Source organism: Ursus arctos, unplaced genomic scaffold, assembly GCF_023065955.2.
Source record: "Ursus arctos isolate Adak ecotype North America unplaced genomic scaffold, UrsArc2.0 scaffold_4, whole genome shotgun sequence".
Lineage (NCBI taxonomy): Eukaryota > Metazoa > Chordata > Mammalia > Carnivora > Ursidae > Ursus > Ursus arctos.
This window is the reverse complement of record NW_026623056.1, coordinates 22,118,258-22,145,836: the sequence shown is the minus strand read 5'-3', so window position 1 is coordinate 22,145,836 and position 27,579 is coordinate 22,118,258.

The following is a 27,579-nucleotide window of genomic DNA, read 5'->3' as shown; positions in this document are numbered from 1 at the left end:
CTGCTTTTTCAGGTAGGTATATGGATAATCTCTGCTGCATGGCAATGTATTTGCCCACCCACCCAGATTAAATCTCATCTTACTTTCAGTTAAACAAGTTCTCAGACCACTTTTCTTCAAATCTTTATGCAGACGTCAAGACAGTCTGGTGCTAGACATCTAAATGGAAAAGATATAAATTCCAAAATCTTTCAGCTAGTATTTTTGTATAATTTATCATAAATATTAATTATCTCTGTTCAGCAGGAAAACTAGTAGTAAAAAGATTAATGATCAATTTTTGGACAAACCAAACGTCTCCAGATTTTTGGCAATAGTGAAGAGATGTAAATATTTAAGTGAACATATTTTGAGTGTGCTACGTGTGAAATAGCCGCTTACATTTTTCTTGTAGAATTAGAAACAAATCCCACCACCAATATTTGTGCTTTCGAGACCTGTATAAGATAACTCTTCATGTACTGCTTTGAAGTTTCTTGGCCTCATTTGTCTTTTGTTTGTGTTGTCTGCTATGGGTACCAGCTTTGCAGGAATTATGATAGCACTGTTCCATCTCTCTGGGCCATGCATCCCTCGTTACCTGTGCCATGATTCTCCTGCTGACTGAAAGGCTTGGGAAGCAATGGTGCCCAACCAGGCATCCATGAAATACAATTGAGAATTACCCCTTCTTGGGTGAAATATTGATGAATGGGAAACAGGAACTAGTGAGTAATTTTCCTCCCCCACCATCCCTAAGATAGGCTGTCTAGGGATGCAGTTTATGCAGCTTATTGGTGGCTGGGATGTCATCAATCAATTGCATTTTGCAGCATCCAAATCAATAACATGTCCTGGTAACTGGCTTTTTCTTTTCTCTGCTTCATTCACCTTTCCCCTCACACCTGCTCTCTGGTATTGCACTTCCTTGTAACATGGTCTCAGATAAACACTTTAGTTCAGGCTCTGCTTTCTGCAGAATCCAGGCTAAAACAAGACTCTTTATGTATTTCTCTGTCAATTTATTATTCAACTTTTATGTATCACTAAAATGCAGAATGTATTTTCAATCTATCCTTAAGTTTTTTAAAATGCTCTGTAGTCACATTCCTTTGTAAAGGAAATGATAAATTATAATTACAGAAGAAATACATTATCTCTTTTTATTGTCAATTTATTCATATATAATTATGATGTGGGTTTCTATAAATGAGGATTGTTTAAAGTGAATAATTTTGGGGGTGCCTGGGTGGCTCAATCATTAAGCATCTGCCTTCGGCTCAGGGCATGATCCCGGCGTTCTGGGATCGAGCCCCACATCAGGCTCCTCTGCTGGGAGCCTGCTTCTTCCACTCCCACTCCCCCTGCCTATGTTCCCTCTCTCACTGGCTGTCTCTCTCTGTCAAATAAATAAATAAAATCTTAAAAAAAAAAGTGAATAAGTTTTATAAAAGCTTTTCGTGCAAAAGAACCCAGTAAAACTTAAGATAAAACATTACAGAAGAGAAAATAAGTAGACAGGTAATTACTTGTATTAGGTGTTTTGGAGAAACCCAATCCAAAATGGAGACAAAGGAAGCTCCCGAACTCATCTCTTCCCCAGGACACACGAAATCTACAGTTACAAATGGAGCAATTCCCTTTGAAAGAAATCCAGAAACTAGCTAAGTGACTTCTACACATCAGACAAACAAGAAACTACTCAAAAAAAATGCGTAGGAGAGGCTGAGACTCACTGTCTATAAACCCCACCCACACCACAGCAACATCCGTCCGGAGAGAATTCCACATTCCCAGCTTCTCTGAGGGCAAAAGGATGGAACCAACAGCAAGTACCCCAAATTTTAAGACTTCCATCTGGGAGTTGGGCCCCCAAACCCTAGCTTTGAAAGTCAATGGGACTTGTATCCACAAGACCCACAGAACTATAGCAAACAAAAAAACAGGTTCTTAGGCTCCTGAGGACTCACTATGGCTATCTCCCCAGGGCTCAGCGCTGAAGCTACAGACAGAAACTCCAGCTCCCATTCTTTTCCTGAAAGAGGCCTCATTTGCATACTTTAAAAGCGGCCACCTGAGGATCAGGCACACCTCTAGGGGATGGTCTGGATCCTCTCTGGCAACCAGGGAAGCCAGCAGGCACCAACTACTTGTTATCCCTTTGGCCTGCTCCTGGTCACTGGTATCACCCAGGAAGGAGTTTGTGTACATGGCTACACTCTGGCTTTATGTAGCTGCTACCCTGAGCATACAGATGTCGGTTACCGGCCCTGGTGGCCAGTAGAATTTGTGTTCATGGGTCCCACAAAGCTGTAGTAAACAAAGAAACAGGGTAGTGGAATTCACCCAATCAGAGGAGCAAGAAGAAAAAGAAATGAAAAAGAATAAAAATATCTTAAGAGACTATGGAACACTACCAAGTAGACAAATATTTGCATTATAGGGGTCCCAGAAGGAGAAGAGAAAAAGTAAGGGGTAGAAAGATTATTCAAAGGAATAACATCTGAGATTTTCCCTACCCTAGGGAAAGAAACAGACATCCAGATCCAGAAAACCCAGAGAGTTGCAAACAAAGTGAATCTAAAGAGACCCACACCATGGCACATTATAATTAAATTGTCAAAAGTTAAAGACAAAGAGAGCATCTTAAAACCAAGAGAAAAACAACGTGTTACATACAAGTGAATAGGTTCCTTTCCCACTCCCCTGCTGGAAACCCAAAGAGATTTTTCTCCTATACTTACTGTGGAAACCTGATCAAGCTCCTGAAGATAAATCTCACAATATTTTGGGAACTCCCCTATGATAGATCCCCCTGGAGTTTTTAACTTTCAGAGTTGTTTCTCCTGAGCTTCCAGCAATTTAGCAATTACAGTTCAGGTTTCCCCACCCCGACACTGGCTCCCACAGTGCTTTCCTCTGGAAAGTCTGCTCCAGTAAGCCATAATTCTGTGTATTCTCTTGTGGCTATCTCCAATTCTGGGGGCAGCAGTATGCCCTCTCTAATGGTTTCAAGAAGTGTCATTGATTTTTAAGTCTGTTCAGCTTTTTATTTGCTGTAATAGAGTGATAATAGAAGGTAAGGTCCTCATATGTGGAACCAGAAACCAGAAGTCTAGCTTTGCAATTTCTTACAAAACTAAACATACTCTTACCATACAATCCAGCAGTTGGGCTCTTTGGTATTTACTCAAACTAGTTGAAGACAGAGGTCCACACACAAAAAAACTACACACTGATGTTTATAGTAGATTTGTTCATAATTGCCAAAACTTGCAAGTAACCAAGATGTCCTTCAGTAAGTGAATGGATAAATAAACTGTGGTCCACCCAGACAATGGAATGTTATTCAGTATTTAAAAAAGAGAGAGCTAGCAAGCCATGAAAAGACATAGAGGAAATTTCAATGCATATTGCTATGTCAAAGAAACCAATCTGAAAAGGCAACCTACTGTAGATTTCAACTATAAGACATTCTGAAAAAGGCAAAAACTATGGAGAGAGCAGAAAGATCCGCCAGAGATGAGGAGGAAAGGAGAGATGGATAGGTGGAGGACGAAGGGTTTTTAGGGCTGTGGAAGTACCCCGTATAATGCTATAACGATGAGTGCATGTCATTAGATATTTGTCGGAACCCACAGAATGCACAATACCAACAGTAAACTCTAATGTAAAATGTAGACTTTCAATGATAATACTGTGTCAGTGTAGGTTAACTGATTGTAATTATTGGACGACTCCAGGAAGAGCAGTTTGATGGTGGCAAGGCTGTGAATGCACTGAAGGTGGTAAATATATAGGCACTCACTGTGCTTTCGACTGAATTTTGCTGTGAAACTAAAACTGCTCCTTTTACAAAGTTTACTTTTAAATAAAGAAAAAGAAGGATGACTCTGAAAGTGAAGCCAAGAGCCACAGAAGATTATTTCCAGGACTTGAAATCTCATGGAGTTGATCTGATTGGCTTTCAAAATTTCTTAGGACTAGTTATTCCTTTCTTCCTTTTAGAATGGGAAGGTCTGTGACTGTTGTCCAATGCCTGTCTCAGTAATGTATTTTGAGAGCAGATAACTTGTTTTCTACGTTCACATGTCTACAAATGGAGTGGAATTTTGTCAGGATAAATAAATCATACCCAGAATCTCAACTATACCCAACTTACAATATATTCTGTGTGTGGAATGTACATGAATCTTTAGGTGCCGCAGGGTAGACTGTGATATCCTGAATAATGTCCCAGCAAGTCCTCACTCTAATCACCAGAATGCATGAATATTATTTTATATGGCAAAAGAGACTTTCCAGATATAATGTAATTAATGATCTTGAGATAAAGAGAATATCCTGGATTATCTTTATGGGTCCAATATAATAACAATGGTCCTTATGAGAAAGATGCAGGAGGAATCAGAACCACAATGGAGATTATATGCTAATAGAAGTAGAGATTGGAGCAATGCATTTTGAAGATGGGGGAAGGGAACTGTGATGGCAAATTTTATATGTCAGCTTGGCCAGGCTATTTTGCCCAGATGAATGGTCAAATACCAGTCCAGATATTACTAGAAAGGTATTCTTTAAATGTGATTAAATTTAAATCAGTTAGACTTCGAATAAAGCAGATCACCTTCCATAATTGAGGTAGGCCTCATCCAATCAGTTGAAGATGTAGGAAAAAAGACTGAGATCTGAAAGGGAGATGGATTTCTGCCTCTAGACTGCCATCAGACATAACATAACATAACATAACATAACATAACATAACATAACATAACATCACATCACAACATAACATAACATACATAACATAACATAACATAACATAACACAACATAACAACATAATGTAACATAACATCAACATTACTTTGGGGTTTCAGCCTGGGATTTCAGCCTTCCAGACTGCTCTGAAAATTTCAAACTCACCAGCCTCCAGAATTCCAAGAGCCAATGCTTTAAAGTAAATCTCTCCCCCCGCCGTGATATACATAGATAAGATAGATAGATAAAGATATATAGATCTCCAGATATTCTTTGACTTATGATGGGGTTATAGCCCAATAAACCTATCGTAAGTTGAAAATATTGTAAGTTGAAAATGCAGTTAATACATCTAACTTACTAAATAACAGAGCTTAGCCTAGTCTACTTTCAATGTACTCAGAACACTTACACGAGCCTACAGTTGGGCAAAATCATCTAACGCAAAGCCTATTTAATAATAAAATGTTGAATATCTCATGTAATTTATTGAGTACTGTATCGAAAGTGAAATACAAAATGGTTATAAGTGTATCAGTTGTTTATGATCAAGAGGCTAAATGGGAACTGTAGTTCGATGTTGTAGCCCAGCAATGCAAGAGAATGTTGTACTTCATACGCTAGCCCAGGAAAAAATCAAAATTCAAAATCTGAAGCATGGTCTCTACTGAATGCATATCACACACCACTGTAAAATTGAAAAATCCTAAGCCAAACCATCATTAGTTGGGGACCAATGATGTATATATGTGATATATACATACACACTGAATCTGTTTCTCTGCAGAACTTTAATAAAGGGACATAAACCAAAAATACGGGTGGCCTCCAGAAGCTGGAAAGACAAGGAAATATATTCTTCTCTACAACTTCTGGAAGGAACAGAAGTTGGCTGTGTTGACACATTGAATTTAGTACAGTGAATCTAATTTTGTACTTCTGGTCACCAGAACTATAAAAGAATACATTTGTGTTATTTTAAGCCACTAACTTTGTGAAAATTTGTTACAGCAGCCATAGGAAACTAATACAGAGCCTTATCTCCAAAGTAAAATATTCCTGTTCTAACACATGTTCTTTTAGATAATACCTCCCCCCTTGTTTAAATGACAAGTGTAACTGACTTACCTTGTGGCTCACTTCACATTATTTCAGCCCTCCTTTTTATTCTTTTTTCCAGTGCCAACTTACTGTGTGCAAGTGTTATCCACAGCACCTCACATCAGCTGTATGGAATAACTTCACTTTTCTCCCTGAGCTTCTCTATCACTGCACTGTGGGACAATGGCCAGAAATTTGTGAGCCATTCTGACATGGAGAAAATCTCAAATTTTTAGGGAGTTAAACCCTACATGGCTACTTTTCATCAAAGAGGGTTGGGAGCCAGTGAATACTTCCACTTTCTGAAATTCAGGGGTAATACACAAACACTTTCCACATGGTTCCTCCAAGGTATCCAGCAAGACAGCTCTCTAGATTCCCTCTGTGGTGATTAGTAGGATAATTTACTCTTAGACTGGCCTTCTTTCTTCCCTTTTACACCTCACCCACTCCCTTTCCTATCTCACCGGATCACTTTCAAAATTAAATTATCTGCATGGAGACCCATATTTCACACTTGCTTTTTGGGCAAACTGGCTTAAATTGGTTGGTAACAGAAAAGACCCTGGAAATCACACCTTCAGAACAGGTTTGTACTGTTAGAACACTCAACAATCAGATAGCTGTCAAGATTGTGTTGCTGGTGGTAAGTGAGCCGGTGATAACCCTTGCTTACAGCCATTAAGGATTTCACCAACCATAGATTAGAATAGGGTGCACATAGAAAGTGAAGCTTTAACTTCTGAGGTGGTTTTAAGAGTTGACATTTAAATTAGATAGGGCAGGGGCACCTGGGTGGCTCAGTTGGTTAAGCTTCTGCCTTCAGTTCTGGTGATGATCTCAGGGTCCTGGGATACAGACCACCCCCCCCCCCGCCCCCATTGGGCTCTACCTCTCCCTCTGCCATGCCCCCCACCTCAAATACATAAATAGTAGAAAATAAATTATATAGGACAAAAGTAATTCTAAAGATGGCGCTTTGCTGGCTTTTATTTACAGCTTCAAAATCTTTAAATAATAAAGTGATAGACTCAGGTAATTATACTTTGAAAATAAGAAAGCCTCCATGGCAACATTTAAAAAGACCCTCCTCTCCTACAGCTACAAGGCAGAGGCCCAAGATTTAATTATAAAGGTAGCACAGTTACAACTAATACTATAAACCTGATAGATCTTTTATGCCAAAGACAAGGTACTATTAGAAAATGAATGAAATCTGGGGTCAACAATGGGGACATTTGATTGAATGAGCTGAGAACCTTGAACCTCCAAATTCTTCTGAGTCCTCAGGCCCAGCAGAAACATTTCCCTTCCCTTGAAACAGAAAAGATGTCTCAACCCCCGGAGTTTCTGCAAAGACACCAGGGGCAGTTTCTTTACAAGATCATGGGTTTTGTTTTTTGTTTTTTAAACCAAAAACGTCCATGTCTTCTTTTTGTGCCTCCACAGTACTAAATATAGTCAACCTGAACAACATTTCATGAGGAAAAAGACAAGAGAGACAGAAAGACAGAGACAGAGAGACACACAGAGCGAATCACCAAGCAAATAGGATAAAATGCTAAATGATGAATCTGGGTAAAATTTATATGGATATTCTTTGTACTGTGTTAATTTCTGAAACTCTTGTAAGTTTGAAATTTTTTCCAAAAAGTTTTTTTAAAAGTACATATTTTCCAAACTGCACTCAAAAGAAATGAGGGAAAATAAGGCTTTTCCTCAAGACACCCGTAAATGCTGCATCTCTAAGGAGAGCAACATTTCAGCACATATCCTTTGATTTGAAAATGTTATGGGAGTTTAAAATCTTTTTAAGTTCACACTCAACATCCCCCAACACATTTCAGGAATAAGTCTTAGATGATTATTTGGGTGAGTAGCTTTTTATATCTAATAAAACCACTTTCGTTAGACATGCCAGAGCAGGAGATTGTGAAATTGGTATGAGCTGGTTCAAAAGTAATCCCGGCCCTTGCTTGCATTCCAAACAAGCAACATCAAAAAGTAAACCCAAGGAGCAAGTTGTTCCTGAAGTCTTTGACTTCTTTGACCCTCAGAAATAGTTGAGTTATAAGGGGACAAAATAGTACCCATAAGTTTAATTTTTTAAAACTTTAAAATGTAAGATGCTCTGTAAGAGTCCAAAATGAGTCATCTTCTTAACTTCAGCTATTAATTATTTAGAATGTGTCTTGTTTTTTTGTTTGTTTTTGTTTTGTTTTTTGTGTTTTTTTGTTTATGCTATATGACAAGAAGGAAAGTAATTTAAAAAAAAACTGAGATTGTTTTAACTGATGAAATATTTTCACTCACTTCCATAATTTAATGTCCAAGTTGCAAATGGTAAAATACTTCAACTAGTGTATAATGTCATCTTAGCGGAACCATTTAGGATGTGTGGTTCTTTGTTTCTCTCATCTGACCACTGCTTGTCTGCCTCTTCCCTGCAAAATCAGCATTCTACTTCCACTGTGAAAGAAAAAAAAGTGTTTTAAACCTCTTTTTGTGGGAGAAATCTCATCAGGCATGGCATGTAGAGATGAAAACATACCTCCTATTGCAGAGATGATAATTCCTATGGAAAAACTCAACAGCTCTTTCTCCTTTCTCTCACTTTCCAAAGGCAGCAATTTAAAACTTAAATGCTTAATCAATTCAGGCCCCATATTAGGTGAGCTATACCAACAGATTAAGACTTTTAAGTTATGCTAAAAATATCTGGTGATTCCCTACCCCGAGATAGGCAAATTAAATTTGTCCTTTAGGTCATATTTTCAATTCCTAAGCTTTACTTTAACCCACTAACTTTACATAGAAATAAATTGTGGCCAAGGCAGGGGAAGAAACTTGTCCAAAGCAGAGTTGGAATTAGCATTATATGCATCACACCTCCAAAACTATTTTTGTTTATTCTGAGCTTACTTTCCTCATGACTTCAGCCTGAATGCAAGGAGCTTTGATTCCCTGAGCTGATGATGATACTTGGATAATTGCCGATGTTTGGGTTTTAATGAGAAGCAGGATTGCTCCTGTGTAAAATCTAACTGGCTCTGCAAAGTTCAGATTAGTTGTACTTTTTTAGTGGTTGATGCTTGACCTAAGCTCAAATCCTTAACATACATTGTTTTCACTCTTAAAAATGGATTTTTTTTTTGTATGTCAAGAATGAAATGAACCATTTTCTGAATTATTGCTATTATCAGTCTTATTTGGTACCTGAAAGTTGAATACTTTCTGTGTTTGGCTGAACCCAGCACAGAAAATGGCATCAGAGAATGAACATAGAGCAAGATGGCAGAAAAAGTTGTCAGCGCTCACCCCTAACACAGAAACACTGATTTGAACAACCACCAAGAGAATAATTTTGTGGAAGCCTGGAAGTCCAGTGGAAAGGCCCCAGAACTCTATTAAAACCAATAATATCCAAAAATAGATGCATTGAAGAGAATAAGACAAGTTTCACTTTACCTGTGTCCTTCTTCCCCCAAAGTTTGTCCTATGATTTCTCTCATGGGAAAAGTAGAGAATATAGTGAGTACCTGGCTTCCCCAGCTATGTGGGACACCGCTCGAGAGACTGTTTTATAGAACTGTATTATAGAGAGACTGTATTATAGAACACTAAGGGGATCAGCATAGCTGAAGAGTCTGAGGGTTGTTAGGAGCAGAGAAAGGGGTCAAGGACTCACAATAGCTAGGGTAAACTCAAAAAGGCACGTGGTTTCTCCTAACTGCCTGCCAGGCTCCACCAAGATACCTGCCACAAACCTCATAGGGTGCATTACCTGAGGACCCCCGAACTAGTCCACATGCAACCCCAGTACTCTGAGCACTCCTCCCGCTATTGCATGCCACCTGTTGATGGCACACAGAAGCCTCTGCAGATTATACATGAGCACAAACACTGAGCTCAACTCTACTGAATTGGGAGAAGTTGTATTATTCTGAACATTTCAGGGCACTGCCCTGGAGAAAACAAATGGGAAGCTGTCAGAACCAGTCTGGCTTGGCAGTGTTGAGAAAATACTTCCTTTCCAAAGGGAACAAGAGTGGAATAGGTACCTTCATAGAAAAGATCTGAGACCCACAGAATCCCTAGCTGGGCTGACTGGTGAAAATCTTTCCCTCCTGAAGGCAGTCAGTATAAAACTGGTGAAGGTCGCTACTTCTTCAAAGACAACAGTATTTCAAAGTCAACAATGACTTCAAGGAACTTGGAAAAAAAAAAAGACCAGGAAAGATGACACTATCAAAAGAACACAAAAAGTTACCAGTAACCAACCCCAAAGAACTGGAGATCTATGAATTGCCTGATAAAGAACCAAAATAATAGTTTAAGGTTAGCTCAGCAAGCTGCAAAGAACACAGATAAACAACACAACAAAATCAGCAAAACAATACATGAACCAAGAAGTTTAATAGAAAGAAATAATAAAAAAAAAAACCAAACAAATTGTGGAACTGAAGAATATAATGAATGAGATAAAAAATTGCAATAGTGTCAATAACAGCCTCTATCAAGAAAAAAAAAAAAAGGTGAGCAGTGAGCATTTTTTAAAGAGGAAAGTTTATAATGAAAAATGCCCACACTAAGAAAAAAGATCTCAAATAAACAGCCTACCTACATACCTCAAGGAACAACAAAAAGAAGAAACTAAGCCCAAAGTTAGCAGAAGGAAGGAACTAATAAAAATGAGAGCAGAAACAAATGAAATAAAGACTAGAAAAATAATAAAAAATAACTAAGTTTTTTTTTTAAGGTAAAGGAGATTGAAAACTCTTTAGCTAGCTGAACTGAGGAAAAGAGAGAAAAACTCAAATAAAATTATTGATGAAAAAGGAGACATTACATCTGATAGCACAGAAATTCAAAGAATTATGTAAACTACTATGAATAATCATACAAATCCTACAAATCACACAAATTGGGTAATCTAGAAGAAATGGATAAATTCCTAGAAACCTACAATCTACCAAGACTGAAGAAAATCTGAACAACCAATAACAAGTAAGAAGATTGTAGGGCACCTGGGTGGCTCAGTCAGTTAAGCATATGCCTTTGGTTCAGGTCATAATCCCGGGGTCCTGGAATTGAGTCCTGCATTGGGCTCCTTGTTCAGTGTTATCCCTTTGCCCCTCCCCTCACTCACGGGCTCTCTCTCTCTCTCTCAAAAAATAAATAAATCAAATCTTAAAAAAAAAAAGAAAGAAAGAAAGAAAAAGAAAAACAAGTAAGAAGATTGAATCAGTAATCATAAACCTCTCAGGAAAGAAAAGCCCAGGACCAGATGGCTTCACTTGTGAAATCTACCAAACATTGAAAAAAGCATACTGATCTACCTCAAGCTCTTCCAAACTATTGAAAGGAGAGGACACTCTTGGATTGGAAACTCGTGCTCTGATTTTGTATTCTTCCAAAAGGATTTGTGTTTGCTTCTGCATGTGACTGGGGGCGTTTTCAACCTAGGATCTTTTAAAATAAAAATCTGACCTTAAGTTTTGTTGGTCCATAGAAGTGTGTAACCCTGAGTCAAATAATCATATGAAAGTCAATTTATGTTTGTGAGTTTTTCAGGAGATTTTTTTCCCTTTCTCAAAACTCAAGATATAAAAAAGCAGGGTTTTTTCTACCGTTTTCTGAATGTTGACGTTTTTTCTCACCTGCTCTTTCTTTAAAGCTATGATCATGTGTAGTCCTAACCTCCTATTGGTGTCCCCTAGTTGAGTGTCTACCTCAGCAGGCCTTAGACTTCATGTCATGTCTCCATCAGTCCATGCAATCCTCAAAATGGCAGATGAAATATCTTTGGATGAAAATTGCCTTCCAAGCTTTCTTGCCTCTTTTGATTCCTGCCTTGACTTTAGTTTGAGCCTTTGATAATGTTTTACTTTATTGTAAGACTACCTAAAATTTGTGTTTTAAAAACCATTGTTTATTTTATTTTATTTTGTTGGGAGAATCATTAAGTGTATGTCTATTAAGCCCTAAGTAAAAGAACAAATTGTTCTAACCCCAGATTGACTGAAAGTTAAACTATTCACTGATTCAACAAAGATTTATTGAAGTTTCACATCCTACCACATACTGTTCAAGGTAATAGCAACTCAGAAATGAATAAAAACAAGTACCAAACTTCATGACTCTTAAAGACTAACGAAGAGAAATAGATCATAAATAAGTAAATATATAAGTAGGTGTGGGGTTTTCCCCTTCTAGATCATTTATACCTAGATCTTAGTCTATTGCAGACTTCACATGGACCCTGATGGGAGAAGGAGGGACAGTAAAATGGTGAGGGAGCTTAGTGTGGTAGCTTTCTTTCTTTCTTTTTTTTTTTTAGATTTTTTTTTTTTTTTTATTCGACAGAGAGAGAGACAGCCAGCGAGAGAGGGAACACAAGCAGGGGGAGTGGGAGAGGAAGAAGCAGGCTCATAGCGGAGGAGCCTGATGTGGGGCTCGATTCCATAACGCCGGGATCACGCCCTGAGCCGAAGGCAGACGCTTAACCGCTGTGCCATCCAGGCGCCCCAGTGTGGTAGCTTTCTTAAAAAAGAAAAAAATATTAAAAGGTGAGTTGAGGTTAGTGGCAGAAAGAAAAATTATGATAACTTTTATTTACCTGAATGATAAATTCAGCTTACGAAATTCCATCTCCCCATTTCACAAATATGAAAAAAGACCAAAAAGTTGATATGATTTGTTATAATTTTCTTTTCTAATTCAGCTGCCAACAATTGTTAACTTTCAGGATTTAAAGGCTTTCATTCCTCCACCAGCTGAATGTTTTGTTTCTACAATACACTAGCACTTGACAGAGACTGAGTCTTTTGAGAATTATGAAAATATCAATAGCCCTAATTGATCATATGTTTAAATTATTCATAACATTTTCTACATGAGTTTTGATGGGATGCATTTCATTTCTTAAAGCTATTTTAAGTTTCTGTCTACTGCTTCCTTATCTAAATACCTAAATTAATTTCCTTTCTTTTTAAAAATATATAATTATATATATAATACGGTTATATATATTACTCTCCAAATGTCTATTTGAATTTATCTCTATTTTCACTAAGATATTTTATAAAAGTGTAACTCTATCACGTTTATTAACTCTAACTTAAGGTATAAATGGAAATTAAATATTGTATTTAAAATCTGTGTTTATTTAGTTTTAAATAGTGTTGAGTCAGCAGAGTAGCCATCAAAGAGCTGGTTTTACTTTTTATATAAAATATAAAAGATATAAAAATCTCATCTTCACTTGCCTTATTGATTCAATATTGAAAAGCTAGTATTGGAGATATAACTATGCAAGTTTAGACAATATATCTTATTTCTAGCAGCTTACATGCTAATGCAGGTAACAGATAATCATGATGTAATATGATGAGCACCATAATAGCACATAAAATCATCAAGGAAGGATGAGGTCGACTCACTGAGTGGTGGGTGGTATGGATAAGTCTCACCATGCTTCATAATGCATGTGACCATTGCATTGAGACTTTAAAAAAACAAGTAATAAAAGATTTTCTAAGGTGTTTGGAAAATAATAGCACAATTATGAAGCAGAATTGACAATCATTGTAGAGCTTTGAATGTCACATTAAGGACTTTTAAATTTATTCTGTATAGAAAGGGTGGTGAGATTTAATGAGATGTCAGGCAGACTAGATACCATGTGCGAAGTCAGGAAGTTATGAATGTTTAGAAACTTGCAGACACGAAGCTCTACATGAATAGATAGTGAGGTAATTAGAGAATAGACTTCTATGTATGTGAGTCTTGAAGAATAGGCACAAGGCAATTTAAAGAGGGTATTGTATGACTTGCTAAGAGTATGGAAGTTGTCCTGCAGAATTTGAGAGTCAAAGAACAGTCTTACAAAGTGGAATTGACCTGATAATCATCATTTTAGCTGAATGCATGTGATGTGCCGAGATACCCTCCCTCTGCTCATTTGATTTCAGTATGACTGTGATAGAATACTGTATGTACTTCCTATGCTCCCCATCAAGAATATGTCTCAAAGACTCCCTGCCTGGCTTTCTTTGAAAGCTGCTCTGTCATGTTCAGACACAACCTTTAAATGTAGGGGAATTAATACTGCAGGAGCAAACCCTCAAAAACAGAGAATAGGAATAGGTAAATCACTGCCTATTTTTTTCCACTGTAAGGGCAATTCTGAAGTATATTCAGCATAGTTTCTTATTGGGCCCAGCAGAATTAAGCCCTGATTCCCCATAGTGATAGCTAACTTTTCCCTCTCCTTTGTCTCACTTTTCCCACTCCTTCACTTCTGATTCCTGGGATTATAGACACTTGCCTTGAGGTTTGCCTGAAGACTATATGAAGATCTTATCTGAGGTGGAGATCTTGCAAGATGATGCTTTTTCTTCTTAAAATCTGTCCTTGACTCTCCTGATTGCCTGTAAACCAATAACTAGGGTCAGATTTCAGCATAGACTGAGCAGGAAATATACCTCTGTTCGGACAGTGGAGAGCTTTATTACAAAATTGTTTCAAGCTCTAGCTAATCTGTATCAGACAGAACCAAGAGAATGTATGAGACACCTAGGAGTGGTGGGTCAGGGTGGAAGTGTTGAATATAAGGCAGCATAAGAGAATATTTGTTGATATAGAAGAACTCTCTATGACTCAAGATTTAACCTTACGACAAGGGCATTTAGAGTTGGTTCTAAAACATTGCTGGAATGGTTCTTTAGGTCTTGGACACAATAAACATGGCAAATAGTACATGAACAAGAACTGTTTTATCAGAATGTTGTGAAAGGAATCAGAAGGCATAGGGAGGTGGGCAAGTTAGAATGGATTTAATTTGTGAGACTAGAGAACGAAACACTTCTCTGTGTTTCTTGAGAAGGCCCAGATGACAGTCTCTTCACTAAGACAGCAAGGGATGCCTACGTGAGGGGACCACTGGCTTTACTGAGAATGTTAGTGCTGATTGTTCTCTTTAAGCCAGGGTTGACTATAGGAGGTGATGAGGAGCTGGGATCTTTAGTTTCAATAGGGATGATTGGATGTGGGAAAATAGGAAAGACCAGATTTGGCACTTAATCATCAGAGGTGACCTGGGAATACCTATAAAGTTGGAGTGGCAATTAGGGAGCTGAGATGATAACTAGCTGACCATAGTGATTCCAAGAATGAGACAGGGGCTGTAACTGTAAAACCAGAAAAAGTTAAATGGTGAGCAGAACGCTTATGTCAGCAACTGCAAAGAAAAATAGTGATCCCTTATCCAATTTCTTTATATGAGATAATTCTTAGACCCAGAATCTATCCATTGAAAAAGAGGCAAAGTCCTATGGAGAAAAAAAGTCTGCAATCCCATCCCATATACATATATATATCTATAATAAATACCTCCTTCATTCTTCTCCAAAGAAACCAACAGCCATTTATAAAAATAAAACAATTCATTGGAGAAAAGGAAATATCTAGATCTTTCTAGAGCAGTTAAGGAAGCCCACGTGATCTAAACCATGGGTTCTGAAATGAATTGTGCCCCTCCCCCCACTTCTTGTTAGGATGAGGACTTAAGGAAGCCCTGCGATAAATGGAATTATGCTCCAGATACATCTCACTATGTGTGCAACAGGTCTTTGGACACATACTCTAGTCATTTCCCTAATACCAGTGCATAACTGAGATGAATATATTTAGAAGTAGGCAAAACCCTCATATTGATTATCTTGACTGTGGAATAAATACTATTGTGATCTTCAAAATATATGGTAAATCATCATTCCCATGACTGCATTGCTTCAGTTCTTAGTTTCATAGGCATTATTTTTTGGCAGATGTAAAATTGCAACTATAATGTAGGATATCCTTTGAGAACACAGCCTTTATTTAAATAAAGGGTTCATTTTAAAGCTAATGGTTTCAGCTGATGTTTGGATTTGCTTCACATTGTTAAATGCTTTAATAGAAGTTGGAAAAGACAACTTTACATTCTTTTGCTTGTGAGTAGGATAAATTCCTCAAGCAGGATGACTGGCCTAACTCAGCTTTTGTGCCTTTATTTGTTGAGGAAGTCTAAAGTGCTGTGAGATTGATTAAATCAAATAAATAGGTTGGGGTTGACACTTTGGGTAATTTGTTCATTTCTCTTTGTTTGGTCCCTTTTCTAAGTACTGCCAATCCTGTTGCCATGCAGACAAACCTGATCGTTTGCTGGTAAATTATCACTTTTTGGAAACTGAGCTAACGCTAGTTCCTCATTTTAAAAAAATGAAAGTTAAATCTAATGTAAATACCTAACAGCCCGTTCCTGTTTGTGTTTCGGTTGGGTGGTTTAAATGGCTTATGAATTTTGTTTTCTTCACATACAAAAATCAGCTTGTTCTCTTGGCTTCCAACTCAAAACTCAAAACTATTCTTCTGAACACAAATGGAACAATTCTGAGTCTCTTGCCACAGATTTAAGGAAAACGCTTATTTTTTTTTTATTATGTTATATTAGTCACCATACAGTACATCATTAGTTTTTGATGTAGTGTTCCATGATTCATTGTTTGCTTATAACACCCAGTGCTCCATGCAATACGTGCCCTCCTTAATACCCAACACCGGGCTAACCCATCCCCCACCCCTTCCCCACTGAAACCCTCAGTTTGTTTCCTGGAGTCCATAGTCTCTCATGGTTCATTTCCCCCTCTGATTCCCACTCCCCCTTCATTTTTCCCTTCTTCCTCCTAGTGTCCTCCATGCTATACCTTATGTTCCACATGTAAGTGAAACCATATGATAATTGTCTTTCTCTGCTTGACTTATTTCACTTAGCATAATCCCCTCCAATTCCATCCATGTCGATGTAAATGGTGGGTAATCATCCTTTCTAATGGCTGAGTAATATTCCATTGTATATATGCACCACGTCTTCTTTATCCATTCGTCTATGAAGGGCATCTTGACTCCTTCCACAGTTTGGCTATTGTGGACATTGCTGCTATGAACATTGAGGTGCCTGTGGCCCTTCTTTTCACTACATCTGTATCTTTGGGGTAAATACCTAGTAGTGCAATTGCTGGGTCATAGGGTAGCTCTGTTCTTAACATCTTGAGGAACCTCTCTACTGTTTTCCAGAGTGGCTATACCAGCTTGCATTCCCACCAACAGTGTAAAAGGACTCCCTTCTCCACATTTTTGCCAACATTTGTTGTTTCCTGTCTTGTTAATTTTTGCCATTCTAACTTGTATAAGGTGGTATCTCATTGTGATTTTGATTTGTATTTCCCTGATGGCTAGTGATGCTAAGCATTTTTTCATGTGTCTGTTAGCCATTTGTATGTCTTTTTTGGAGAAGTGTCCGTTCATGTCTTCTGCCCATTTTTTGACTGGGTTAGTTTTTTGAGTGCTGAGTTTGAGAAGTTCTTTATAGATTTTGGATATCAGCCCTTTATTTGTAATGTCATTTGCAAATATCTTCTCCCATTTCAAGGACTGCCTCTTAGTTTTGTTGACTGTTTCCTTTGCTGTGCAGAAGGTTTTTATCTTGATGAAGTCCCAAAAGTTTATTTTTTGCTTTTGTTTTACTTGGCTTTAGAGACGTGTTTTGAAAGAAGTTACTGTGACTGATGTCAAAGAGGTTACTGCCTATGTTCTGCTCTAGGATTTTGATGGATTCCTGTCTCACATTGAGGTTTTTTAAAAATCATTTTGAGTTTCTCTTTGTGTATGGTGTAAGGGAATGGTTCAGTTTCATTCTCCTCTATGTAGCTGTCCAATTTTCCCAGCACTGCTTGTTGAAGAGCTGTCTTAAGAAAACACTTATTTTTATAATTACCATTAACCCATATGTTTCCAAGCATTTCCGTGGGTCGCACAGTGAGTAAAACAAAACACATATGGCTTTGCTCAGTGAAATTCAGGCATCTGTTGAACTCCTACTAGACTCCAGGACCTATGCTGGGAAAGAGGGATAAACCTCTTTATCTAGGGAAAGAGAATAAGCCTAGTTTCTTGCATAAGGTTGCTTACAAAGTAATGGAGAAAAGAAAGAAGCATAATGTATTATCACTCAAAACAAAAAAGCTAGGTGGTGCAAGAAAGAGATAAAGTGTCATAAAGTTTCCTGCATGAGAATGAGCAGCTTTTATTAAGGAAGATTTTGTGAGCTCATTTGAACAAGTTTGAATGAAGAAAAACAAATGAGGAAGAGGAATTGAGGCCCAGTAATAGATAAGCAATCTTCTTTCCAAGTGAATCAAATGCACTAATGAATTTTAAAAGGCATATGTTTTAGTCTACTGTAAGGTGAATATTACCCTTTACAGCAATTATTTTTATAACTAAATTAGGTCATCCATAAAGGCTTGATTTTTCAGGGACACTGGAAGAATATATCACTGTAAAATCTCCAGGGAAGCCTGACCTGATACTGCATATAATTGAGACATTCCTGCTTCCTTCAGGGAGTAAATCGGTTGATTTTCAACTATTTTACTCACCTCTAATTTAAGTGTCCTCTTCCTAAATGGTAATTTGACCCAGAACATCTCTGAAATGTCTGAGACATTTAGCAATTCCTCAAGGGGCCGTTACACCTGTGAGTCATGATGAATTCAGAAGGTAGAGCAAGTTAATGACTTTTGGAAGGAAAAAAAATGCATTTGACGTGGTAGGATTCACTTCCAGGAAATCACTTAGCATAAAATCTAAAGGTCAGGAGGATGGAAGGTAGCAACGCTATTACCCACCACCATTTCCTTTAGCGTTAACTAAAGGAAAATTTTTGAGTACTTATCAAAAGAGACACTTTCACAAACTAACATCATAAAGGCAGGATGATACTGTTGGAAGGGGACCGAGGTGGGAACTGGGAGCCTTGACAGCTCTGACAGTAATACCTTATCGTGCATTAGATCCTTTCATACTTTCAAAAGTGTGAATTAAGATGCAGGCCTCGTTTGAGCTTATAGCCTTGAAAAGTTTGGAAGTTACTCTATAGTAGTGAACTGGGCAAAGCCAGATTACAATTTGAATTGCATTAGCAATGAAGCTGAGAAAATCAGAATAGATCACTTGGCCACAAACCAGAGTCTAAGAATTTAGTGTTGAAAGAAACAGACTGTATTAATAAGTAACATAGTTGGAGGCTTTGCATTGAATTTGAGGCTCTGTTTAAAAGTCATGAACTAGCCACTGTGTTTGCAAAATCATAGGCCTAGCAAACTACTGGGAAGTTAACTGTATGAAACCATAAAGTTTAAAAAAAAAGATAGACTGACTCTTCTGATTCTAATGGTAATAGGTTGGTTATATTTAAATGGTAGCCTAGAAAATTGATTCAGAAACTGGAAGTACTAGTGTTAGATAAAGCTTTTTAAAAATATCTGGCTGACACATTTGTTTTATACATGGATAAACTGAGGCCCCACAGACATTTGTCTAAGCGTGTACGTATATCTATAAAGAGTGTATGTATATCTATATTTCATTTTCAAAATATATCACCAAGAATTGTGAGTTAATAATAAGAATTGAGAAAGTAAATCATCACCTTCTGTAGGAAAATAAGGCTTAGTCATGTCATGTGGCATAGCTGTCCTAGGGAATTATAACAGAGTTGTCTAGGACATGCTGTCTTCCCCAAAACTTCATTGGGCAGGCATTATCCTCCACTTTCCCTTCTAATGGGTTAAACAGCTGAACATTGATTGGCCTTAGCTCTGTAGTAAATCTTCTCTGAGTTTTCAATCAAACTTCAATGAACATTTTATAAATTTCAGCTTCAAAGAAGTATCAAAGATATGAACACATTCAAAATAGACTATTAGTGACAAACACAGGTTGCAAGCATCATCTGCATATATATGTATAATAATAAAAAAACTCAGTAAAGATAAACAACACAATCAGAACAGTGTTTCACCTTAGATAATGGAAACTATGTCATGTCCATATTATTTCTTCCTTTAAAAATTAACTGAATATTATAAATTTATTCTGAAACTATAGTGCTCTGAAAGTATTGTGTATGTGTGTGTGTGTGTGTGTGTGTGTGTGTGTGTGTGTATGCGTGTGGGTGCACGCATTGAAAAAATAAAGAGCTCAGAGTGTTTCTGAGAAAAACTGTTCTCAGCATTGAATTCCATGTGGTCCTCTGCTACCTTCAGCTGAGCTTCTCTTGGGGAGACTGTCTATTCACTAGCCAGAATCGCAGAAATCATCAGGAGAAACCTTGACTTGAGTTACATAAACCTGACAAATTCAAAAGGACTCGAAAAACATTTAGCTGCAGAAAAAAACAGAGACTAGCTCTCTGGTTTGAATATTATTGAGTAGAAATATTTGTCTTCATGGTTTGAAATTGAATATGTTAATTTATTGTAAACTGTGAAGTGTTAGGTAAATTCCAGGGATTGTTAGTGTGTTAGCTCTTCTAAAGTTATCTGTGTTTTAGAAAGAATTCCTGTAGATGTAATGACCTTACTTCAAAGGACTGACAGATTCTCAGATATTACAGTCAGTGGCAAGACTGGAGTAGCAAAGTTTGTAGAACTGGACTCTGAGTAGTAGCCTGGAAATTGAACGTCACTATATAGAGCAGAAAAATACTAACCCTAGGAGGATAATTCAGGGAAGCTTTATAAATATGGTACTGAGGATTGATTTGCAGCCTGATTAGGATTTTATCAGGCATATCAAGGAGGAAGGAGCCCTCAGAAGAAATTACTGCATGTGGCAAGATTCAGGCTGGTTGAAGAGATGTCTGATATACTTAAGGTACAGTGGGGGAGAGTGGTTGCAGATGAACCTGAAGAAAGAAGTTGGGGTGAAAAGAAGAAAGAGGCTCATTTGCTGAAGTGTTGGATTTTCTCTTGCAAGCATTGGGGTGTCAAAAGAGGTTTTTAAGGACAGGAAAAGGAGATCAAATCTGCTCTTTAGGAAGATAGCTTTGGTGAAAAGTAGAAGGCAGAGTGGGGAAAAAGTATCTAAAATTCAATGTCATGTTCTTTTCAGAAGTCCTAAATGATCATTTTTTTCCAAGCAAATCAATGAAGGTAAAAATATAATCACTCAAGATTCTGTGCTCTTTGGTACAAATCTTTTTGGGTTTGGATGTAAAGACTGTGAAGAACAAGCAAATGACCCTGTGTCTGTGCAGTTAAACTGTGAGTAGCTTGAGGTCAGGAACTGGGTGTTATTCATCTTCAAATTTTTGAACTTAGCCTAGTGTCTGGCCCCTAAGTGACATTCAGACAATAATATTGATTGGAATTATTTGCAAATAGATTAACAGAGAAGCTTGTTGTACACAAAACTTCAGTCCAGAGTATGTGTTAATCTCAATCTTCTTATAGTCTAATAGAGAAACTTTGGAGTGAAAACTGATTGTTTTGGAAGAATATGGATAGTAACAGTTAATGTGTGGGCAAGAATAATTCAGAAGAAATGTATTTTTACATAGATACATCTTCTGTGAAATGAAGAGTTGGTTTAACTGGGCACAACTCTATGGCTTTCTCCAATGTTTGAGTCAGAGTTTTTTGGGGGGAGCAGAGCCTTGCCCCCATTTATTTTGTTTGATAGGTGATCCTGATATATGTTACCTAGTTGAAAACAAGCGTTCAGTGTAATAACTTGCTAAAACCCACCAAATAAAAGGCAAATATAAGATTTACTATCTACCTACCTGGCCAGTTATTATCTAGGACATGTCTCCTTAAATTCTGATGATTCTGGGGTGCCTGGGTGGTGCAGTCGTTAAGCGTCTGCCCTCGGCTCAGGGCGTGATCCGGGTGCTCTGGGATCGAGCCCCATATCAGGCTCTTCCACTGGGAGCCTGCTTCTTCCTCTCCCACTCCCCCTGCTTGTGTTCCCTCTCTCGCTGGCTGTCTCTCTCTGTCAAATAAATAAATAAAATCTTTAAAAAAAATAAATTCTGATGATTCTGCCCCTTGTTCACTTTAGAAAAGCAATCACATACTTAGAGTTTTTCATATGAAGGCAAATTCCCTACCTCATCATGCCATGTATAATTTTTATAACATTTAATTAGCTCATATGAAAAATACTCCAAAGAACATGATGAGATTAAAGCATTTTATTTTATTTTTTTTAAATTTTACCTCAGTAAAATGAGGTAAAATGGGGTCATTTTGTTTACTAGTCAGTAGCTGGATTTTTTTTTCTTTTATATCTTTAAGCTGTCTGTAAATTTTTCTCTGCCCCTATTTTTTGAGCTGAATAGCTCATAAACACACACCACAGACCCCAGTGTGTGTACCTGTCAGCGTTCTTACTCCTGTTAACGCACCTCTACTGGCTCTAACCACAAACCCTGGAGTATCCACAACCCAGCGGCTACTTCCCAGGCTAATCTCCAAAAGAAAGTTGAGAAGAATTAGTTCCTTAATAAATATCTTCAATATCCCTAGATATTTTTGAATGCTTTACTTTGCAAAGGACTTGAAAATGAAGTCACGCACTTCAGCTGTGAAGGTCGCTCATGAAGACAGGCTGCCAAATCTCCATATGATGATGATCTGATTGCTGGGGTTTCCAGGCAAGCAATGGACTCATGCTCTCTGGCTGTACATGGTTCAGAAGCATTGGGATTTGAACAAGCTGGGCTATGAAAATACCAGTCCTGGAGTTCTATGGCTCAACTTTAATTCTTGAAATAATGGGATTTCTGAGCAGGTGTCGAAACATCTAGTATGACACTTCAGATTCTGAGCTAAGCTCCTGTTAAAAGCCATGAGCTAGATTCTCCTTTTGAAGGAAAAACAGTTTCCATTCAAACAAAAAAGGGAACTCTCTTCCCGTATATACCTATATTTCTTCTCCCATCCCAATAAATACGTATTTGTTCTAAGTTACTCTTAATGTCCTTTGCGTGGAAAAAGGAACTGCTCCACCCCGCTTCACAACATCCCCAAGAAAAGATAGAGGTAAAAAATATCCCCCACATGTAATAAGGCACACTCTTAGAGAAAAATTATTTCATCAGTTTAAAAAAAATTGAAGGTTGATCATTCTGGAAATGTGATATCAACATTATCAAAATTACTATTATCATTATAATGATAGTGGTAGCAGTTGTAACAGTATTATTAATTTTTTACAAAGTGAATAGGCTATATTCAGGTGAATGATTCCTTCTTGTTAAGGCAAATCTTGGTTGAAGGTTCAAGTTTAAGCCCACACAGTTTTAAAGCTACCTTAATTTCAAAACTGCTGGTATTTTACTTAGAACACTGTATATCTATTTAAGGACAAATATCTAAAGGAGTTACGGCATCTCCCTCAAATCTTTAGTTCATTCTCCGCAAAGAGTCATCATTATCATCCCTTGAATTTGAAAATACTTAGTAAGTTATAAATATTTGAGATGAATGCTCATTTAAGATTTATGAAGATTCTGTTACATGGGTATTATGATCCTTATTTTACACATGGAGAACTAAAGTTCGAAGATAACATGTCACTTGCCCATTATAACACAGTATTAAGCAGTAGAGGTGGGAGAAAGACACCCAATTTCTGACTTGAGTGTATTTATTAAGAATAACTTATCTAAAGCAAATAAAATTGTACAACAGGAAATCAGGTAAATAGCATCAATCCAAATCACCAACTTTGACCTAGTTAACTGACATTCAAGCTGCCAAGACCATTTATTGCACAGTCAACTAGGTATCTCTTGAGACTCTAAAGCTCTTTACAACACAAAAGGCTATTTCAACCTTTGATTGTTTTCTTTATGAACTTGAAATTTTCATTCCAGGGAGAGGAACTCTTAGATAGCAAGGTAATGTACTAGAATGAAAGAAAAATAGCAGACTTGGGACCAAAGGTGGGAGTAAAAATGTAAAACTTTTCTTTTCAGGAATCAGAGTATGCTATTGTCAGGAGACTGTAATACAGATATTAGTTACTCAAGGTCATACAGAAAGCTGTCAAGAGTGCCAGGACTTCTGATCAGATATCCAGGCTGAGTATAGTGTTCTTTCCATTGTCCTGGTATATAACTGCAATCTCCATATTACACTGATAGATAGCCTTCTAACTCCAAGAGCTAGATTTAAAATGTCCTTGCTCAGTTCAAACTAAGATGAGAAAATAAACACTCCCGGGAAAAACAGTATTGAAATTACAATTCTTTTTGGTCAATTGAGTCTAGAAGAGTGAATCTATACCTTCTATTTTTATGAGAAGTCATCCAAAAAATACTAGTTCTTCACCACATGATTACTAGTGCAAATCATCATTTATTGAAAATGCCAATGCTAAAAAGCCATCTTTAAGAGAAAGGACTGCATGTGATCTTGCAAATGATAAGCTTGTGTTAGCGGACAATTGTTTTAGTAATTGTACCCATCATCATATTTACATTTCTATAATTAGTTGCAGCTATTTGCATGAAGTTATGTCTCTAGTTTAATGCAGTCATTATTATCAGTCAGTAAATACTAAGTTTGAATTCCACTAATATGTTTAGAAAGCATTAATTTTAAAAGAATAGCTTTGGCGACCTAATCTCAATCCGTTAACAATTACTGAACTCCCACATTTGGCAAGGAAAAGGCACTGTGAAAAGTTTGGAACAGGGACTGTGATGAGTTAGAATTTGTAGACCTCATCCTTAAATAGCTTACATTAGTGCTAAATAAAGTGACATAATAATATAGAGCCCCATGTATAGTAGTAAATGGTAATACAAGATATCATAACAATATGGCAGTCCAGATGCGTGGTATGAACTCTAGGAGCTCAGAAAAGGAAGAGGTTGCTGTTAACCAAAGTGAGAAAGACTGTGAGAACATGCCACTTCCTTTAATAAAAACAAAGTCTACTACATACAGCAATATTTTATCTGTAAGACTGAATCTAAGATTTAAGTGAGGGCTTGAACTTGGGCAGCAGACTCCTAGTTTAGCCTCATTTCATGTAACACTTAAGGTCTTACTAGTCATAAATTTAGCAATCCATATAGGATCTTATTTTCTTTAAAAGTCTACTTTCCTTTTTCTATGTTTCTCTCAATATTATTTTGTGTCTCCAGAAAGGAATAATATTTTCTTCACTACACTACATCTGGTTTTTAGAGAAAATTCGAGGACCATGAAATATATGAATTGAAGTTTGGACTCATTAGCATTCATTCCTTCATGTCACACCATCACTTTCTCACCTAAGAAAGCAAAGAGCTGAGCATTTGAAAGCTGGCATCACTCCCCAAAGAGGTTTGTTCTCTTCACTGTCCAGCCATCAGTTCAGCCATTTATGTCTTAGTGAAGGGGGAGAATCTTTAGAAGTAGCTTACCTCTGACTAATTATAATAGTTCTTTAAGAAACTCAAGGAATGTGTTACGTGAGGGACCCCCTTGGCTCATTCCATAGTCAAAGTTACAGAAGTCATAGTGGAGAGTTCCCTAATGAATCCAGAAAGATCCTGGGAGAAGTTATTCTGGTATTAGTTGGGTTAGTAGGTCCCTTAACTAAAAAGTAAATTTTCGATAAACACATATCGAGCCTCTATTATGTACGTGGCATGATGCTTTTAATTGTATACAATCTTTCTCTTAATCTTAACAACAATCCTATAGGATACAGGATGAGGAAAACGAGGCTTGGGGAGAAGAAATAACTTGTCCTACATTAGATTGTCTAGTAAGTGATAGATATGCTTTCCATTTAAAACTACTATTGAAAGAGTCTTTCTTCGATGGTGACCCTGCTCCCTTCTTACTCCAGTCCTCCTTTCCAATACACACACACACACACACACACACAGCATGCACAAACACACACAGCGCTCATCTTTCATTACTACCGGAATGATCATACTAAAGCACACATGTAGCTATGCCCTCATTTTGGTTAAAAACAAAAACAAAACACGTTTAGTGACCCACACTGCCACTCTTCTGCTAAATAACCATCAAGGCTTCCTTCTGCTCATGGCAGGAAGTGCTCTGTTCAACTACTAAGGGGCTTCATAATCTCGCTCTGGCCCCCAAACTCTCCTTTTCGTGTATTTCATGCCTCAGCCAAACCCATTCCCCCAAGTATCTTCAGTAGTTTCTCACCTCAGGAATTTCTTCACATGGTTTTCTCACTTTGAAGTACGTTTTATCCAACTCTACAACTGGCCTACAAACCCATTTATCTTCTAAGACTCAATTCAAATTTCCCTTCTTTTAAGACATCGGAGGACTGAGGAAAGATTCAAATACCTTCCTTACGTGTTAAAAGGCAAAGATAAAACCATGAGGTGAACACTATAAAGTTAGCGGTGATGGTCACTGTAGACAAACAAACAAAAAACACTAAGATACATCTGTGCACAGAAAGTAAAATAAATGAACAAATAAATTCTGATTTGAGGTGGTTTTCTATCCATGTAAGAAATGCACGTTGCCTACCTAGTCTCATACATATATATTCATTCTTTTAAAAGTTCCAACACTGCAGATTTTTCTATTGGTTATTTCTCTTCCTTTTTCCTCCTCAAGTGTTAATCTGTAGTTTTCTTTGAGGCTGAAAGGTCAGAGTATTTAGATCTTATCTTTTGTAGTTGGAATAAGAAGCAAATACACACAACGAAAGATGTGGCTGTTCAGATTCTCTAGATTCTTTTCCTGGTTGCCTAGATATTACATGTAGAAAGCCTGAAACATTACAAGAAGCATAAAGGATGTAACTAACATGGGGTGTATACCAGACCTCTTGAGGACCCGATTTAAGATGAGTGCTGAATGAGGATTGTGTGGTAGCCACAGGTTGGCAGCAATGGGAAGAGCATTTAGAGCAGAGAACAGCATAAGCAAAATCCTTGAAGCAGGAAGTCTCTAGATACGTTCAAGGATTTGAAATGAAGCCATAACAGCTAGAGCATGATGAGTGAAATAAAAGCAAAGCTTGGAGAAATGAATAGAGATCAGCCAATGCAGGCCTTGTAGACCACATTAAGGGTTCGTATTTTACCTTTTTGTTGTTGTGGAAATTTTTAAAAACATTTTAAGCAGGAAAGGCCATGATGCAAGTTTTAGGAACTATCTCTTCTAGGTTCAATATACATTATGTGTAAAAAGTGGACAAGAATACATGTGAGGTGATCAGGCAGAAAGCTACTATGATAATCTAGGAAAACATGAAGGGATTAGTGACAAAAAGATGACAATGGCGTTGGAGAGAAATGCACACACTTGGAGTTTAATTTGAATGTAGAACCAACAGATTTAGAATGCATGTCTCTGTTTAAAAGAATTAAACACAGGCGCCTGGGTGGCTCAGCTGGCTAAGTATCTGCCTTTGGCTCAGGTCATGATCCTGGGTCATGGGATCAAGTCCCACATTGGGCTCCCTGCTCAGCAGGGAGTCAGCTTCTCCCTCTGCCCCTCACCCTGCTCTCTCTCTCTCAAATAAATAAATAAAATCTTTTTTAAAAAAAAGGATTAAAAATGCCCAAAGTTGGGGCACCTGGGTGGCACAGTGGTTAGGCGTCTGCCTTCGGCTCAGGGCGTGATCCCGGCGTTACGGGATCGAGCCCCACGTCAGGCTCCTCCACTATGAGCCTGCTTCTTCCTCTCCAACTCTCCCTGCTTGTGTTCCTTCTCTCGCTGGCTGTCTATCTCTGTCAAATAAATAAATAAAATCTTTAAAAAAAAAATGCCCAAAGTTATGTAATCAAGTAATACTGTCTCTCACTTTAAAATGTCTTTTGTATTGATTCCTTCTTATTCATATATATATA